Source organism: Vespa velutina, chromosome 9 (assembly GCF_912470025.1).
Source record: "Vespa velutina chromosome 9, iVesVel2.1, whole genome shotgun sequence".
Lineage (NCBI taxonomy): Eukaryota > Metazoa > Arthropoda > Insecta > Hymenoptera > Vespidae > Vespa > Vespa velutina.
The window spans coordinates 5139257-5156756 of NC_062196.1; the positions used below are offsets into that span (position 1 = coordinate 5139257).

At 30.8% G+C, this 17500-nt stretch overlaps 1 protein-coding gene across 12 annotated transcripts in view; it reads right to left on the minus strand.

Moving 5' to 3' along the window:
* Positions 1–17500, minus strand: part of LOC124951460 (muscarinic acetylcholine receptor DM1) — a 43302-nt gene that overhangs the window by 18483 nt on the left and 7319 nt on the right. For 11 of the 12 annotated variants that reach the window (XR_007101611.1, XM_047499886.1, XM_047499885.1 and 8 more), the window contains one exon: positions 153–571. The exons of the other annotated variant lie outside the window; for it this stretch is intronic. The gene's annotated coding sequence lies outside the window, so the exon portion shown is untranslated. The remainder of the gene's footprint in view (positions 1–152; positions 572–17500) is intronic. 12 annotated transcript variants of the gene reach the window in all.

Sequence of the window (17500 nt, forward strand, 5' to 3'; positions counted from 1 at the left end):
TGATCTCGTAAAAGGAATTTTTTTTTTAAGAGGAATTGAGGAAGGATTGGAAGACTGTGAGGAAGAAGAAGAAGAAGAAGAAGAAGAAGTAAAAAAAAAAAAAAAAAAGAAAAAACAAAAACGTAAAATATTAAACAAGTATTCGAACCTACTCGATAATCATAACTGCATATACTTCATTGAACATGATACTGCTGCTCGTTATTCCAACCAATCTGTGAATCCAAAACTCGTTTTCTTCTTGTTGCCAATTTTGCCGCTACTTTAACCTTTGTCGTACCTCTTCTTGTTCTTGATTTTGTCGTTGCTTTTCTTGTTGTTGTTGTTGTTGTTGTTGTTGCAGTTGTTGTAGTAATAGTAATAGTAGTAGTAGCAGTAGTAGTAATAGTAGTAGTTGTTGTTGTTGTTGTTGTTGTTGTTGTTGTTGTTGTTGTAGTTGTTGTTGTAATAGTAGTTGTTGATTATGTTCTTCCTCTCGTTGGCGATGCGGTAGGTGCACGGAAAGGTGCATGTTGCGCCTGGAGTGCAACACGTATACCTCTCCGTTAAGCGAGCATGGCATGCTCGCTGCCTGTAATTATAGGACAACACGAGTGACATTTAAATCTTACAATGAACGCAGACGTATCATCGATACGAGTGATTCACGATGTGGCTCCTGACTTTTACATTGCTAAGCAAACGCGTCGTAATGCCCTGATTTTCGAATAAAGAGAATGCGACAGACCAACAGTGTACTCTCTCTCTTTCTCTCTCTTTCTCTGTCTGTCTCTCATTCTCTTTCTCTTTTTCTCTCTCACGTTCGCACGAATGACAATAGGATTGACTTTTATTATTTATTTTTCATATATAAAGTTGCGTCCTATACAAGATGAAACTGAACTACTACGTTATAACTATCGAATTGTTAATCTGTAATGTCGGCTATTTCGTTGATTTGTATCACTTAAAATGCCTCCTCTCGAAAAGTTCGCCTTCGATCGATCGATCGATCGATCGATCAAACGATCAGATCACGAATTCATGCCATTCAGGTGATCGAACTTAGTCTATGACTAGTTTGCACGAGTATTTTCACGATGGAAATTAGATTTTCTTTTAAGAGTTGGAGTGGACTGACGTGAAAGTGGGGATGGGTTGAGGTTTGGGGCAGAATGAGGAGAGGAGAAGGGGGGTGCGGAAAGGGATGTAGAGATGGTTGCAGATTTGGAGCAAGAGAAGAGGACGGAATAAATTTTATCATAAAAATTCATGCGAAAATAAATATAGAAAAGTGACGTGTTATCGTATTGTGTTATGATCGAACGATAAAAACGTGTTCATAGGTTCATTTAAAATTTCATTTAATAATTATAGGCGAGTTCACATTTGGATAAACGAGTTAACGAAAAATTGTGATAGAATACTTTTCGTTAAGGCGAATAATAATAAATTTTGAAATTTGAAATTTCCGATATACATATATATATATGTATATATCGTTGATTGGAATAAATTTTATCGTTTCCGATCAAATCAGCAGTTCGAATGATATTTTTTTTTTGCTCGAACCTTTCGATCTCGAATCCCTCCCTTTCTCACTTCCTACCCCTTTTTTTTTTCATACGTAAATATTATGTTTACTATATTTACGATTTGTACTTCGAATGTATCTCGATAAAGTTCCGTAGAGACGATCGATATTCGGATAATCGGGACACTCCGAGTGCGTGCAACGAATCGTGATAGCATAACGATCGTTCCATATTCTGCTTATAGATTTGGGAAATTGGAGGTAGGAGAAGAATGGTCCACTTTTTTTTCTTTTTTGTTTCTTTCTTTTCTTTTCTTTTCCCTTTTTCTTTTTTTTTTTTTTCTTTTGTTTTGTTTCGATTTTACAAGCCGCGTTTTTTTCGCCTAAGCGAAACAGATAAAAAAAAAAAAGAGAGACAGAGATAGAGATAGATAGATAGAGAGAGAGAGAGAGAGAGAGAGAGAAAGAGAGGGAGAGAGAGAAGAGGGGAGGGGGAAAAATTCGGGGATATCTCTGGGAAAATTGGAAAACGAATTTGAAAGTTGTTAAAATATATATACAGATCGTTGATTTAAAAACAGGATTTGTATCTTATCAGCCGATGGCCGATGATCATTGGAATGATCTTGAAAAAATATTCGGTCAGAAGGTACGATTCGAAATAGGATCGAGAGCATTATATATTAGAAATAAAATAGATAGGTAGAGAGAGAGGGGGGGGGGAGGGGGAGGCGGGGAAGAAAAAGGAAAACGGGAAACAATATTCCCGTGCATTTATTCCGTGGATCGTTTGGTGCATCAAGAAAAAATGAGGGAGGGAGGAGCGGCGAGAAAAGAAAAGAAAAGAAAAGAAAAGAAAAGAAAAGAATAGAAAAGAAAAGAAAAGAAAAGAAAAAAGGATCAATGTAACGCTGTTATCGCGGAATGAAAAAAATAAGAAAAAAGAGGGAAAAGTAGAAGGAAAAAAAGAGAGAAAAGGGAGTAAGAAAGAAAAAAAAAAGAAAAAAGAAAAGAAAAAAAAAAAAAAATAAAAATGGTCATGTTTGTTGGCTTGTCCGTATTAAACTTTCAATATAATCAAAGCTTGTTTCGCTTCCTTCGCGCGTTCCGGAAAAGTGACCACAAATAGTCAAGGCGAGTTGAATAAAGCCGCACGCGATATTTACATAACTTCATGATTGTCTTCTCTCGACTCGCAAGATCGACGCGTTCGCTCGTTCTCTTGTTCGCTCGTGCGCTAACAAAACATGCTACCGCCTCTCGAACTAAACGTGAAAAGTTGAAAGTAGTAAAATGAATTCAGTGATTACGGTCAACCGGTCGGACGTGCTAAGAACGGTAAAGCTAGTTTTCCTTTCTCTCTCTCTCTCTCTCTCTCTCTCTCTTCTTTTTGTCTGTCTTTTCGTCTTTCTCTTTCTCTCTCTCTCTCTCTTTCCTTCTCTCAAAGTATTTTCCCGAGCTTCATAAAACTTGATAATTCGCGAGTAACTTTTTTCGCGAGTAACATTCGTAAAAAGAATGAGCAAACGTACGACCGCACATTAGTTCATTTTCAAAACCTTTGCTGCGATCTTTTGTCGTTTGTTAATGTCATCAAAAAAAAAAAAAGAAAAAATACATATATATATATATATCTATTCTTTAAAATGTAACGTCACAAATTTCTACGAAATTACATCTTAACTCTTTCTATCTGCTCACACATCCGTACTTTTTCGCGTCTAATAACACTTTTCGTAACCTCCTTTTCTTTCGTTCCTCGTTTTAAAAATTCGCATTTTCCTAAAATTCGAGATGAGATACAAAGAGAAAAAAGAAGAAGAAAAAGATAAATAAAGAAAAACAACAAAGAAAAGGCGAACAAAAGTTGAATAAGTCGTATGAATCGTATGGGAATAATTTTCTTTTTCTTTTTTTTTTTTTTTTTTTTTAAGTCAACATCTCACGCCAACGATATCTCGTAAAAATTGAAAATACATAAATAAATATTGTATTAATATTAGAAATGAATAGAAAAGGATTATTATTTCGTTGAATTAAATGCGATCGGTAAGTAAGTACTTAGATAAGTATATATGTATATGTGTAATACATGCGTATGTATATAAATCGACAATGTGAACGAAGATAAGGATGAATTGTTAATCAATAAAAATTAATTAGAGAAAATCAATTAAACGAAAGAATTTTCTACGGTGATAAGAAAAATATAAGAAAAGTTATACGATATATCAGAACGATAGGATTATCGAAGAAATAACGTAGAATTAGGGAGTTCAACGTATAAGAATCAGTCACATGGTGCACACGTAAAAAAAAAAAAAAAAAAAAAAAAAAAAAAAAAAAAAAAAGAAAAAAAAAAAAAAAAGAAAAAAGAAGTAGATTAAAGGGATGAACGAAAGAAACGCGGGGGTGTTTATACGACGAGGGATGAATACGTTCTAAGGGACGTAAAAGTATTATAAAAATGATTCAATTAGTAAAATCATTGAATTACATTGGTGGGATAAATTTTCACCCTAAGTTTATAATTACGTACAAATATAAGGGAACATGGTTGAAAATTGATAGCAATTGCTATTACCGATAAAATTCATTATTCTCTCTCTCTCTCTCTCTCTCTCTCTTTCTCGTTTTATTTGTCTCGCATTTGTAATTTTGAGATCAAATATACCGTTTAAAAGGTATATAAAAATTGTATCGTTTTGTTGTTCATCGCGTATCTCATATAAGATATCATACGAAAAAACATTTTTTTCAATCCATTCATTTATATATATATATATATATATATATATATATATATATATATATATGTATATATATTTCATCTATATTTTGTTTAAATTTTATATAATCTCTTTTTCTCGTTCCTTCGTATTTTTCTTTTTTTCTCTTCTTTTTTTTTTTCCTTTTCTCTCCTTTTTTTTCCTTTCTTTTTTTTTTCAACTATATACGAGAAATCGAACGAAGCAAGCGCAAGCAAGCCAAGTTAACTTACTTTCCTTCCCGGTTCTATAACAAAGCGCGTTTCTATCGAAAGTTCAGCTACGTACTCGAGCATTTTTTACACTCTCTGAGCTCGGATGGAGATAATGGTCGAGGAGTAACGATCGAGCTCTCGTTTTTGTTTCCTTTAAAAACATCGACATCGGAACCGGGATAATTTTGTTTCGACTACGAGAAGAGACAGCCCAGAGAGCTCGTTCTTCTTTCTTTTTTTATCTTTGTTTTTTCTGTTTTTTTCTTTTTTTTATTTTCCTTTTTTCTTTTTTCTTTTTTTCTTTTAGGAGTACGTAACTGTCAGAAGACGATAACCTAATTTATTTTTTTTTCTCGTGGTTCGAAACGATAAAAAAGGAAATAAAGGATAAAACAAATAGAAAATAGAAATAAATAAGAGAGAGAGAGAGAGAGAGAGGGGGGGGGGGGGGGTGGGAAGGAACAACGATTTAATAAAAATTTAATTCGTTAATACAGTATAATATTGTTTATGTAGCGATATTATCTATAACGATACGATCAAACGCAGATGTTTACTGTTAGTAATACAATCTTCATTATTATCTTAGTAAATCATTGAAACGAACGATAAATTTTGAAAAAGAATCTCTCTCTTTCTCTCTCCCTCTCTCTCTCTCTCTCTCTCTCTTTATCTGTTAACGTTTCGACTTGCAAGAAATTAATCAATGAAAATAATTAAATCCATAAAGCCTAAAATAATAATCCAATGAAATTAATCAATCATCTATGAACAAAAGACATTTTTTTCTTCGATCGTTGGTTGAACAAAAAAAAAAAAAAAAAAAAAAAAGGAGAAAGAGGAAAAGAAAGGAAAAAAAGAAGAAAAAAATAAAACGACATTTTAAGCACGAAAATGTAAGAGAAAATTTATAAAATATAATAAAGAGGAACGTCTTATTTTACTCATAAGTAAAATGTGGGGTTTTTTTTTTTTTCTTTTTTTTTTTAAAGGCTTCTACATATAAAAGAAGAGAGAGAGAGAGAGAGAGAGAGAGAGAGAGAGAGAGTATGTGAAATAAAGAAACGTGCGCAAAGAAAACTGAAGGGAAAAGGATTCGTTGAAAAGAAAAAGAAAAGGAAAAGGAAAAAGAAAAAGAAAAAGAGAAAGAAAAGGAAAAAAGAAAAGAAAAGAGAAAGAAAAAAGAAGAAAGAAGAAAGAATGAGAGATGCTCGAGAAACTATTCCTCTACGTCTTTTCTCAACACCGCTCGCTTTTACGGATTCGCATGGTCCCTCTTTTAACGTACGCACTTTATCGATCGTACGTTAGGTAAGGTCGGAGCACCTATATTCATTCTGGAAGAAAGAATGAGTGAGAGAGACAGGCATATATATATATATATATATATATAGAGAGAGAGAGAGAGAGAGAGAATGAGAAATCGAATCTCAGGTTCATGCTTCGAGCTCGTAATAACGCGTTTTATAACTTTTTTTTTTTTTTTTTTTTTTAACACGTTTCGTCGATGAAACATAAAAAAATAAAAAGAAATAAAAATTGTTTTCGAATTAATCGTGACCATTAGATATTTATATGTATTCGTACGTATGACGTGTAGATACATATGTTTGTGTGTGTGTGTTTGTGTGTGTATGTTTAAACGGGCCGCGCACATCTGTTGGTTTCTCTTTGAACAAAGAAGAGACAAGCCTTTTGTTTATTCTACGCGAAACCAATTACTAGCTTACGAAGTTGTTGGATGGAGCATAACGGGGGTGGTGGTGGTGGTGGGAATGAAGATTGAGGATGGGATTGTTGGAAGTGAGAAGGGTGAGTTGGGAAAAGGGATAAATCTCGTCCTAACCTTGATCCAACGATTATGCACAGCTCGTAATGATTAATATTAACTAGGACATATCTAAGGATAAGTTTTGAAGTCCTCTAAAACATAAGACCTACTTGTTTATATACGGTATATAAACAAGTATCTATATATATATATATATATATATATATATATATATATAAGTATGTATGTATGTATGTATTTCTATATAGTCTTTGTATATGCTCGCCCTTTAAGAAGTATTAACATGAGACCTTCGATTTTTAACCGTGCAATGCGTTCGATCAGGTTGAAAGGAATAGTGATTGGTCGGAATATTTTCATTCCTGTTTTGTTTTTCTCTTTATCTCTCTCTCTCTCTCTCTCTCTCTCTCTCTTTCTCTTTCTCTTTCTCTCTTTCTTTAAAAAAATCAACTGTTTTATATTCTAAACATTCATCATTCTTCTTTTCCTTTTTTTTTTCTTTCTATCTTTTTATTCTCTCTTTTTGCTTTTTATTTTATTATTTTATTTTTTCAAATATCCCACTCTATCTTCCAAACAACATGTCACTTTCTATTCCTATTTATTTTATATGATTAAAATAAAATAAAATAAAATGAAGTGGAATGAAATGAAATGAAATGAAATGAAATGAAATAAAATAAAATAAAAAAAAAAAGGGGAAATAAAAAAGAAGAAAATAAATAAAAAATCACTTTTCAAAGCATACGCACTTTTACGTTTATTTGGACGTTGTAATGCGTTTACAAAATAATATTAATTTCTAAAAGTAATAAAAAGATTTGTTAAAACGCGTTTCACTTTAACGTTATACTTTTCTTTTTTATTATTATTATTATTATTATTATTATTTTTTTTTTTCCCCTTAACGAAATCATTTCTCACAAAATCCTTGAATTTCGTCGCGTTAATTAAATTTAACTATAGCGATACACGTTTGAAAACGTTTTTTGAATGTGAAATTGAAAAAAGAAAAAAAAAAAAGAAAAAGAAGAAGAAAAAAGAAAAATATATAGTTTGCGAGATAGAAATGATATGTAAAAAAAAAAAAAAAAAAAAAAAGAAAAAAAAATCAAATGGATGGCTGAGTGGGAGAAAAAGGAGAAGAAAAAGAAAAAGAAGAAAATGCAAAAAGATAAAAAGAAAGAGGAAGAAGAAGAAGAAAAAGGAAAAGAAAAAAGAAGAAGAAGAAAAAGAAAAAGAAGATTAGTCGATACTGAATTTTTAAAACGATTAATATATCTAGATTAATTAATTAAACTTTCAAATAGAACACATTCTACGGATTGATTTAGTTATCACGAGAGGAGTCTGAGTGAAATTTAGTCCGTTTAGGTTGCTTTTAATTCTTAAAAAAGAAAAATCATCAAAAGAAGCCAAAAGAAAAAATAAATAAATACCATGAGGAAGGAGAAATTGAATAAAGAACAGAGATACTATATTTTTTATTTCTCCATCTCCCTCTCTCTTTCTCTCTCTCTCTCTCTCTCTCTCTCTCTCTCTCTTTCTTTCTAATTAAAATACGCGAGCATCGTGAATAATAATGAGAGTACGAGTAAAAGAGAAAGAGAGGTTTGGGTTCGAGTGGAGGCAGCTTTTCGTCGATTCATAGCCGTTCGGGTTTCTATTAATTTCTACTTTGAAATATCGTATGTTTCGAGGATCCTCCTATAGGAAATTATGAGTTTGAAGAAAATTGAAAAAGTTCGTGTCGCCAAGGTACCGAAAGATTCATAAAAGGGATAAAAGTATTAATGTACGATTTCTTTCTCTCTTTTCTTTCTCTCTCTCTCTCTCTATCTCTTTTTGTTCTCTTTCTACGTTTTTTTCTTTTTTTTTTTCTTTTTTTTTTTTTTTTCTTTTTTTTTTTTATTCCTTTTGCGTGCGTAGATATCAAAGTAAAATTAATTATTCTTCGTTACCGATCATTCTAATTTCGTCGTTCTATATTATTCGACATTTGTTCATTAAACTTTCCTCATTTTATCTATTATTCCGTACTACTTTGGAAAATATCATAAGTCATTCTTTCTCTTTCATATTAAATGTTTATACATTTTCTATAGACTTTCTATAGCGTTGTAATATTAAATAAGCGTTATATATAATGTGTGTGTGTGTGTGTGTGTGTATCTGTGTGTTACACGTACATATGTATACATATATATACGGCTTTTTTTTTTTTATATTCTGTCCCGTGTAAATACATTGTTTTTATGTGCATTGTCTTAATACGAACAATTTTAACGTAAATGAAAGAAACGTGATATATTTAATGTAAGACAGATAAAAAAAATATGAAATACATGTGTACGTCAAAATATAAAGATTTGTTTATAAAAAGTTTACGTCATTCATTATTCATCAACATTAATTTATTTCCAACATTAATTTAAAATCATGGATAAGAAAGATATATTTCACATAGGTGTATTGGAGTCTTAGAAAAAGAATTTAAGATTTTGAATTGACTTTATGAAAAAAAGATGATGAATTTGATAAAATTATTAATGATTTCTTTCATATCGATCAACCAACTCTAGCTTTACGTATTTCTCTTAATTTTTCATAACGTGCAAATATAAAAGAAAAAAAAAAAAAGAGAAAAAAAAAAAGAATTATCAATATTTACCTTATACTCATTAATATTTTAATGTTTACAAATGGCGTTATTCTACATATCTTTCTTTTACTAATAAACGAATTTAATATTTTTTCAGATTAAACGTATCGTTTAATATAGATTCTATAATAATTCCTGTTCATTTTTTACATTCTTGAAATGCAAGATAGATAATATTATTATATGTATTTATAACATACACAGTTCCATTGTATTTATATCAGAAAGATCGATTAGAACGTATCAATTGTTCATACGGTTATTATTCGTCATTTTTTTTATGTTCTGATTTAAAAAAAAAAATTATTTTCACGATGACCATAAAATGATCCGTAGATCATAAACCGTATACGTGATATTTGATCAAGTGGGATCGTTTTAAAAATGAAAAGATATAATTAGAGTTTTAAAACTTAAATATTTGGAATGGGAAAGTCGTGAGTTGATTTTTTTTTGAGAGCACCTATTCGAGCGCATCGGTTTTTTTTTCTTTTCTTTTCTTTTCCTTTTTTTTTTTCTTTTTTTTTTTTTATTTACACGACGCGCATAAAATAAAAAAGAAACGTCAAGATTGATTAATTTTTTCGATTGATAAAGGAACATCAGTGAATTGTCGTAATTTATTTTAAATTATATCTTACAGATTTTGATAAAACAAATGAAAATAATCGACAAGTGTTGTTTCGTCTTATTTACTTTAAATAAATTTTCAAAACAACAATCCTAAATGGTAAAAGTTGTTATGTTTTCTTTTTTTTTTTTTTTTTTATCCTGTATCTCATTAATTAATGAGATAGATAGATAGAAAGAGAGAAAGAGAGAGAGAGAGAGAGAGAGAGAGGGAGAAATAACAAATAGATTGCAAAATTTATTGAATTATTAATACATGTGATAAGTATATTAATTGATGGAATTACGAATTATTGAAAATGCGCTTCTCTATATATATTGTTTAAATTTAGAAAGAAATTTAATAAAAAAAAATTTATCGTTACGAAAAGTCCATATATATATATATATATATATATATATATATATATATATATATATAAAAGAAAAAAAAAACAAAGCAAAAAAAAATAGAGACCCAATTGTCTTTTAAAATAAACGAGTGCATGCATAATTCAATATATTTCGTTTCGTCGTTTCAAATTAGTTTTAAGAAAACTATTCAAATGTTATATTTTATTAATTTTATTCATTGTCGTTGATTTTTGTTTGGAGCTAAAGAAAAAAAGATAAAGAAAGAAAAAAAAAGAAGTATAAAAGAAAGTTTACAACTTTAGGAACGATTTTCAGCAATTAAAACCGATTTACCGTAGATAAAAGAAAATTTATTAAAAATGGCCGAAATAATTTCATGCTTCGATGTTCTTTCTAAGCATTTTATAATTAGCTTTATTAATAGTATTATATATATATATATATTCTCTTTAATTTGAAGTCTTAAATCTTTGTTTACATACGAAAAAAATTACGCATAAATAATAACGCACGAAACTGATATCATAATAAAAATAAAAACTATTATTCGTTATAAATACGATCTGTGATATAAATTAATTGGAAGATAAATTTTAATAGAGAGAAACGTCGTTTGAAACTACAAAAACGTACTATGTTTATACGAACGATCAAGAAAAATGATTTGGAAATGAGCCGTGATAAGCATTTATGATGGGTATCAATCGATAAAGATGCATCCTTCCGTTATCTATTCACTATTCGAATCCGACCAATTGAGCAATCCCGTTATATTTGATTTTCTACAGAGCAATTTGTAATTTCGTATATTCGAAAAAATAATCGTCTCTTTTATCCATTCTATTTTACATATGTTACATCTATTATCTACAATATATTCGATTAAATTCGAGACAACGGCTCGTGTGATAATGACGCTAGAAGGAGAAGTTTGACGGTGTTAAAGGTAAAAAAAATATAGAGAGAAAAAAAAAGAAAGGAGAAAAAGAAAAAAGAAAAATTTGAATTCAATATTGGAGGAAAAAAAAACAAATGCAAATTGACAATAGAAAAAAATGATGGGCGTTAAGAAGCGTGTAAAAACGTTACAAACATGCCAATTATATATTTAACAAATAATCACATCGAATGCGTCCTTTGTTATTCCGTATATTATATATATATATATATATATGTCTGCTTTTTCAGTAAAGCTGAAAAGTAGCAATCGCAGAGAAATTACAAATCGTCCTAGTTTTATCATCCTTCCGCTTTTTATTCTTTTTTTTTTCTTTTTTTCATTATTCTCTTTTCAACTCTTCGCTTTATTGGACGAACGGGATAAAACGAAAAAAAAAAAAAAATAAAAAAGAAAAAAGAAAAACAACAATATATATTTCCGAAGGGACGATATTAAATATTCAACAATAACATATTTAAGTTCTCATTTAACGCCGAACACGCGTTTCTCATCGTGCAAATTCAGTAGCAAAATCTTTTTCATTGGATACTCTCTATTTCTTGTACATATGTCGACGCATTGTTACTGCATCGTATTGCCCGTTCGTGAATGAATTTAATGGAGCAACGAAAATGATACGCATGTATGTATGTATGTATGCATGTATGCATGTATTTACGTATGTAGATCATTTTTTTTTCTAACAAGTTTCGAGCTGTTAACTAAAATCGTTACGAAGAAGATTCTCAGCGTTGAAGCCATTAAACAAAAAAAAAAAAAAAAAAAAAAAAAAAAAAAAAGAAAATAAAGAAAAAAAAGCAAAAGAAAAAAAAATCAAGTAAAACGATCGAGTAAAATCTCAATAAAAATCTTATTATACATTATCGACGTAAAATACTTTAACGTCTATGAGTTTCATAATGGTTTGATACTTTTCTCTTTTCTTCTTTTTTTTCCTCTCTTTTTTTCTTTTTTACATTTTATTCGATTAAATTCGAGACCATCTTCCTCGATAGCGAGCGAAAAAAGAGAACGTTTAGCACAGCGTAAAAATAGAAATAAAGAAAAAAAAAGAACGAAGAAAGGGAACAAAAAGAAAAAATGTGAATTCGATATCGGAAAAGAGATCGTCGATTCTATTTTTTTTTATTCTTTTCCGTCGCCATCACGAATCTCATTGTGGACGAGGAGAAAGAAATGTCCACATGCATCCGTACTTTACGAAAGCATTAATAATAATATTAATAAAAACAGACGATCAATTTAAAAAAAAAGAAAATATTACTTTCTTGATTTAATTGCAATAACAAAAATATGTTTCGTGAACTTTCTAAGATATTTCAAGTATAATATAATGATATTAATCATGTTAATATTATTTTGACCACTTAATGATAATTATAGTCAGACAATCGATGGTTATAGTGTTACTGAACGCAAGTAGGTAACTTGAACTTTTTTAGTTAGTTTCGGCCCCTCCAAAATTAGTCCCACCCCCTTACAAAGAAAACTATGCACCTTTCAAAATTGGGCCCACTCTCTCTAAAGTTGGCCTTACTTTTAGTCTAATTACTCCGCCCATTAAAAAAATTAGATCCGCCCCCTTGGAACTTGGCCCTGCCCCCTATGAACCCCCTTCAAAGTTGGCCCTGACCCGAGTCTATTTAAACCTACACCACTTCTCCAAAAATTGAAACTGGCCCCTTAAAAAGTTAGTCCCGCCTTCTATGAATTTGTCCCCGCCCCCTGTTTAATCAGAACCGCCCATTACAAAATTGGCTCCACCTTCTACAAAATTAGACCCGCCCACTTCAAATGGAAATAGACAGAAGTTGAAATCATTTGCGTTCTTATTTCATCCAGTAATAACAGTGAAGATGATCAGTATGATAAATAGTGATTTTGTTTGGAAACAGGGAAATCATACACTAAAAATAATTTTTTCGTCACAAGTGGTGCGTGCAACCGTCAACACAGGAGATATGTCTGGTAGCGAAGTTTCTCAATTGTTTCACAATGACGAATTACTTCAAAAATTATACTGGTGACAAATACGAAGCTACAAAGAGAAACTTTATATAAATTAAAGAGGATAAACTAAAAATTATATACAGAGTTAAATATTTTAATGAGTATAATTCAAAAATGTGCTATACGAAGTTATTGCAGTATAGATAAAAGCATGGAAATTCTATATTTCAAGAATATTATGCCGCGCAAAAATTTCCTGAACGTTACCGTAAATTTACATTTTGGTAGCAATAATTATAATTTTAATGATCCGTTGATAAAAATTAAAGATGTTTGATGTTTATTAAAAATTTCATACGTATTTATAAATCGCACAAAAATATTTCCATCGATATAAAAACCGTTTATATCACATAGAATTTATTCGGACTAAATTCAAGCGAAACTTGTGTTATCAAATTTTATAAATCATGTAATTCTCAAAGAAGATATATACCTATCTTCAAAATATACTTTGGAAAAGGCTTAATATTCATGAACTGTGCAAACAAATATTAAATTTAATATGCAAACAAATATTAAAACTTTGAAACGAACAGCAATAATAAATTATAATAAAAACATAAGTGAAATTGATATAGGTTATCGAATGTTAAGTAAATTTCACACAACGCGCAAATGTAAGAGAGCATATAAAAAAAAAAGAAAAATAAATAAATAAAAAAGAAAAAAGATATTTCTTTTTTATATTAATTTACTATAAAATAAAAAAAATAAGGGAGTGAGTCGTCGTTATCGTCTTTAAATGATTCCATAATAAGGTGGGGACGCATTAGTCGACACTTTCCCACAAGTATAACTCAAACGAAGGCAAAGGGAATAAAAACATCAAAGCGATGCCAATCATATGTATGCTTATCTAAATCCCTTTTTAAGATAAACCTGTTTTTAAATGTGATATTTGCGATGTACCGTTACGTATACATAGATCATCGTTTTAAAAAGATTATCATATTAAATAAAAAAAAAAAAATCTACGAATCTATCTTCACCGTTTATTTACTTGTACAAATCCTATAATATTATTTTTTGTTCAATCATTAAATGTAATTTCCAATTAAAATCAATAATAAATAAAAATAAAAGACTCATCGTAGCACGATATTATTAACAACGGTGGATACGAGCCGACTGGCAATTGTATGTCTTGGATGAATAACGTTAGTAATGTAGTATTCAGAACTATGATGCAAATGGGTTAATAAAGATAAGAGTGACGATATCAAAAGTCATGCGTCAGATTAAAAGGATGGAACAGTTCGAAATTGCTTACTATATATTCAGTATCCACATACGTACATACGTATCTGTTTAGTCGCAAGAAACGAACGCGAAAGGGCGCGCCCATTCAAAATGAAAAGGGCAAGAATATTAAGAACGACAATGATAATGCTGCTGATGATGATAATAATAATAATAATAATAATAATAATGATAATGATAGTATCACCGTATCACCGTTTCATTGTCTTTTGTATTAAAACGATAAAGATAAAAAAGAAAAAGAAAAAAAAAAATAAATAAAAAAGAACAGAAAAAACACTCACGATAATGTCTCGATTTTAGTATGTATAAAGGAGACGTGAAGAAAGACAGACGAAAAGAAAGAAAGAAAGGAAGAAAGGAAGAAAGAAAGAAATAAAAAGAAAGGAAAAAGGAAGTAAGAGATCTACTAGTAACGAAGGAGATAAGAAAAAAGGGAATAATAACGAAATAGAAAATTGGATTATGAGATAAAACGTTATAGCGGATTATAAAATGGACGGCGAAGGATCAAATAAAACTAAGTAGAGTGGGTTATAGGAATAATAGTAGTAGTAGTAGTAGTAGTAGTATTGGTAGTAGTAGTAATAGTAGTAGTAGTAAGGGATAGAGAAGAGATATTAAGGGATGTAGGGGGAGAATAAGAGTGGAAGATTTTCGAGACATTAACCACTTGACGTGCACTAAATGTCGTTAATTACAACAATAGCGACTTAATTATATTTAGAACTTCGGCACGTGTTAAGTTGTTTTATCTTAATTCACAGAAAAATAGATCAGTTCAAGATGTACTAGATATTACTGTTTAAGATAATAGGATTTTGATCAATCAGAAACATGATCCAAATCTTCGATCAAACTCGATTGGGAACATTCAAAAATCCTCGTTCGAATCTTATATTACAAGATAACGAATTATTATTGGTAAGAGAGAGAAAGAAAGAGAGAGAGAGAGAGAGAGCGAGAGAGAGAGAGAGAGAGAAAGGAGAAAATAGAAGGAGGTCGTGATCTAGTTGCTCACATATCGCTACTTATTACGAAGCTTTACGATCCATCGCTAATGGCTTCGCTTCGGCTTTACTTTGGGACTATAAATAATTTCCCGATACACTGCTCTCGTTGCTAAAAGAATAGACTTTTCTCATAAATCACACGTAAATGGTACGTAAAGCGTGACGCATGTGGTTGGTTTCAAGAAAAAGAGTAAGAGGGACAAGAAAGAAAGTGAGAGAGAGAGAGAGAGAGAGAGAAAGAGTCTATGAAAATAGTCTTAAGATAAAAGTTCGTTACTACTAATTGTCGCTGTATAAACCATTGAAATATGATTCTAATTAAAACACAACCAAGATCCTTTTCCCAAAATTAATAATTATTATAGCTTTGTCTATCCTATCATTGTTATTAATTATTATCATAATTTGCGATTACTTAATAAATAAATCAGTGAAAGTATCTTAGAGAGAGAGAGAGAGAGAGAGAGAGAGAGAGAGAGAGATCGATCGATCGATTATAATTATAATCGACCCTCGTAATTAACAGAAGCGATTAGTACGCAGTCATCGTAACGTAAACGTGCTATCAACGTAATAGATACTTACGTACATGAAATAATAATCTCTCTCTCTCTCTTTTGTCTATTTCTATTTATCTCTCTGTCTCTCTGTTTCATTCATCAGGAAACGAAAATGTAAAATGATATAAACGTAGATGTCGTTTTCGTTGAGTCAAATAACGATGGTCTCTATCGCGTTATGAAAGGACACTCCGCTCGAATACACGTTTCCAGTAAACATAATAAAATCGATCGGCCGAAATAAATGGTCGATTAAATTCGCGCGACCGGGGTTTGAGCAATTCTCGAGCATACCCTACCAATACATAATGGCCGATTGATTCTGATCTCCCGTGAGAGTACGATCGTCAAGATTTACATGATAAAAGAGGATTAAATAAGGGGTAAGTAGGGAAAGGGAGGAAAGGGGCCGATAGATGGACGGAAGGACGGACGGACGGACGAGTGGGTGGGACGGCTCTGGGTAAAAGGAGGAGGAGGAGGGAGAGGAGCAGGAGGAGAAGGAGGAGGGAAAAAATAATAAGTAAAAAACGGAGACGCGTGCTAAATTCTGAAAGTACTCGTCTCTTAACTTCGTTAAAACTAAACGTCTCGTCTCTTTTCATATAGAGATAGAGATAAAGATAAAAATAGATAGATAAATACATAGAGAAAGAGAGAGAGAGAGAGAGAGAGAGAGAATTTTGTACGATATTATAAATCGTTATCGATCGATCATTTTGTACAACGAAATTTATTTTACAACGAAATCGCATTTTCTCTATTTTCATCTAAATCACGGGTCCTTTTTAAATTTTAATCTTAAGAAACGATTCAAAATTGCGTCAACGCTTTACCGATTTAATCGCGCGTGATGCGTCTCGGAGAGAAAGGAGAGAGAGAGAGAGAGAGAGAGAGAGAGAGAGAGAGAGAAAATGAAAAGAAAAGAAAAGAAAAGAAAAGGAAAGAAAATTGGAAAAACTCGACCGATATAAAATGGAACGAAAGAAAATTCGATCGACTCGATCGTATTCGTATTTTCACGAATCAAATCAATTGAAACGGTATGGTCTTTTAAAGCTTCCCTCCCACGACAATCTCACGTTCTAGTCCCCGATCCATATGCGACGTTAAAAAAAAAAAAAAAAAAAAAAAAAAGAAAAAAAAAAAAAAAAAGAAAAAAAGAGAAAAAAAAAAGACAAAAAAGAAAAAAAAAAAAAAAGGAAAGGCGTGTATATTAAACTCGACAAATTATTTCGTAAATTTCTCGTAAGCTTTTTCAAATGGTTTTTCCAACCATTGGAAAAATGCGAATCTATTCGAACGAATGACATATCGAGTTGTTGTTTTGCCTCTTTTCCTTTATCTTTTAAACGATACACACACACACACACACACACACACACACACACATATATATATATACATATATATAATCGTTGTACTATTATATGTATTTTATCGTCGTCAACGAGATTGTTTCGAGCGAATAATATGCGTACACTTCGATCGTGTCGTTATGTAACGTGACAAATATTGAAGAAATTTTCATTTTCTTCTTTTCTTTCTTTTTGTTTTTGTTTTTTTTTTGTTTTTGTTTTTATTTTCTTTTTTTTGTTTTTTTTTCCCCCAGTAAGGTGAGAAATTACGTTAAAAGGAAGGAAGATTTAAGGAAATAACAAACAAACCTATGAATGAACGAACGAACGAACGAACGAAATAAACAAACGTAAAAAAAAGAAAAAGTATAGAAATGAGAGAAGGCCAAGGACGCCGAGCA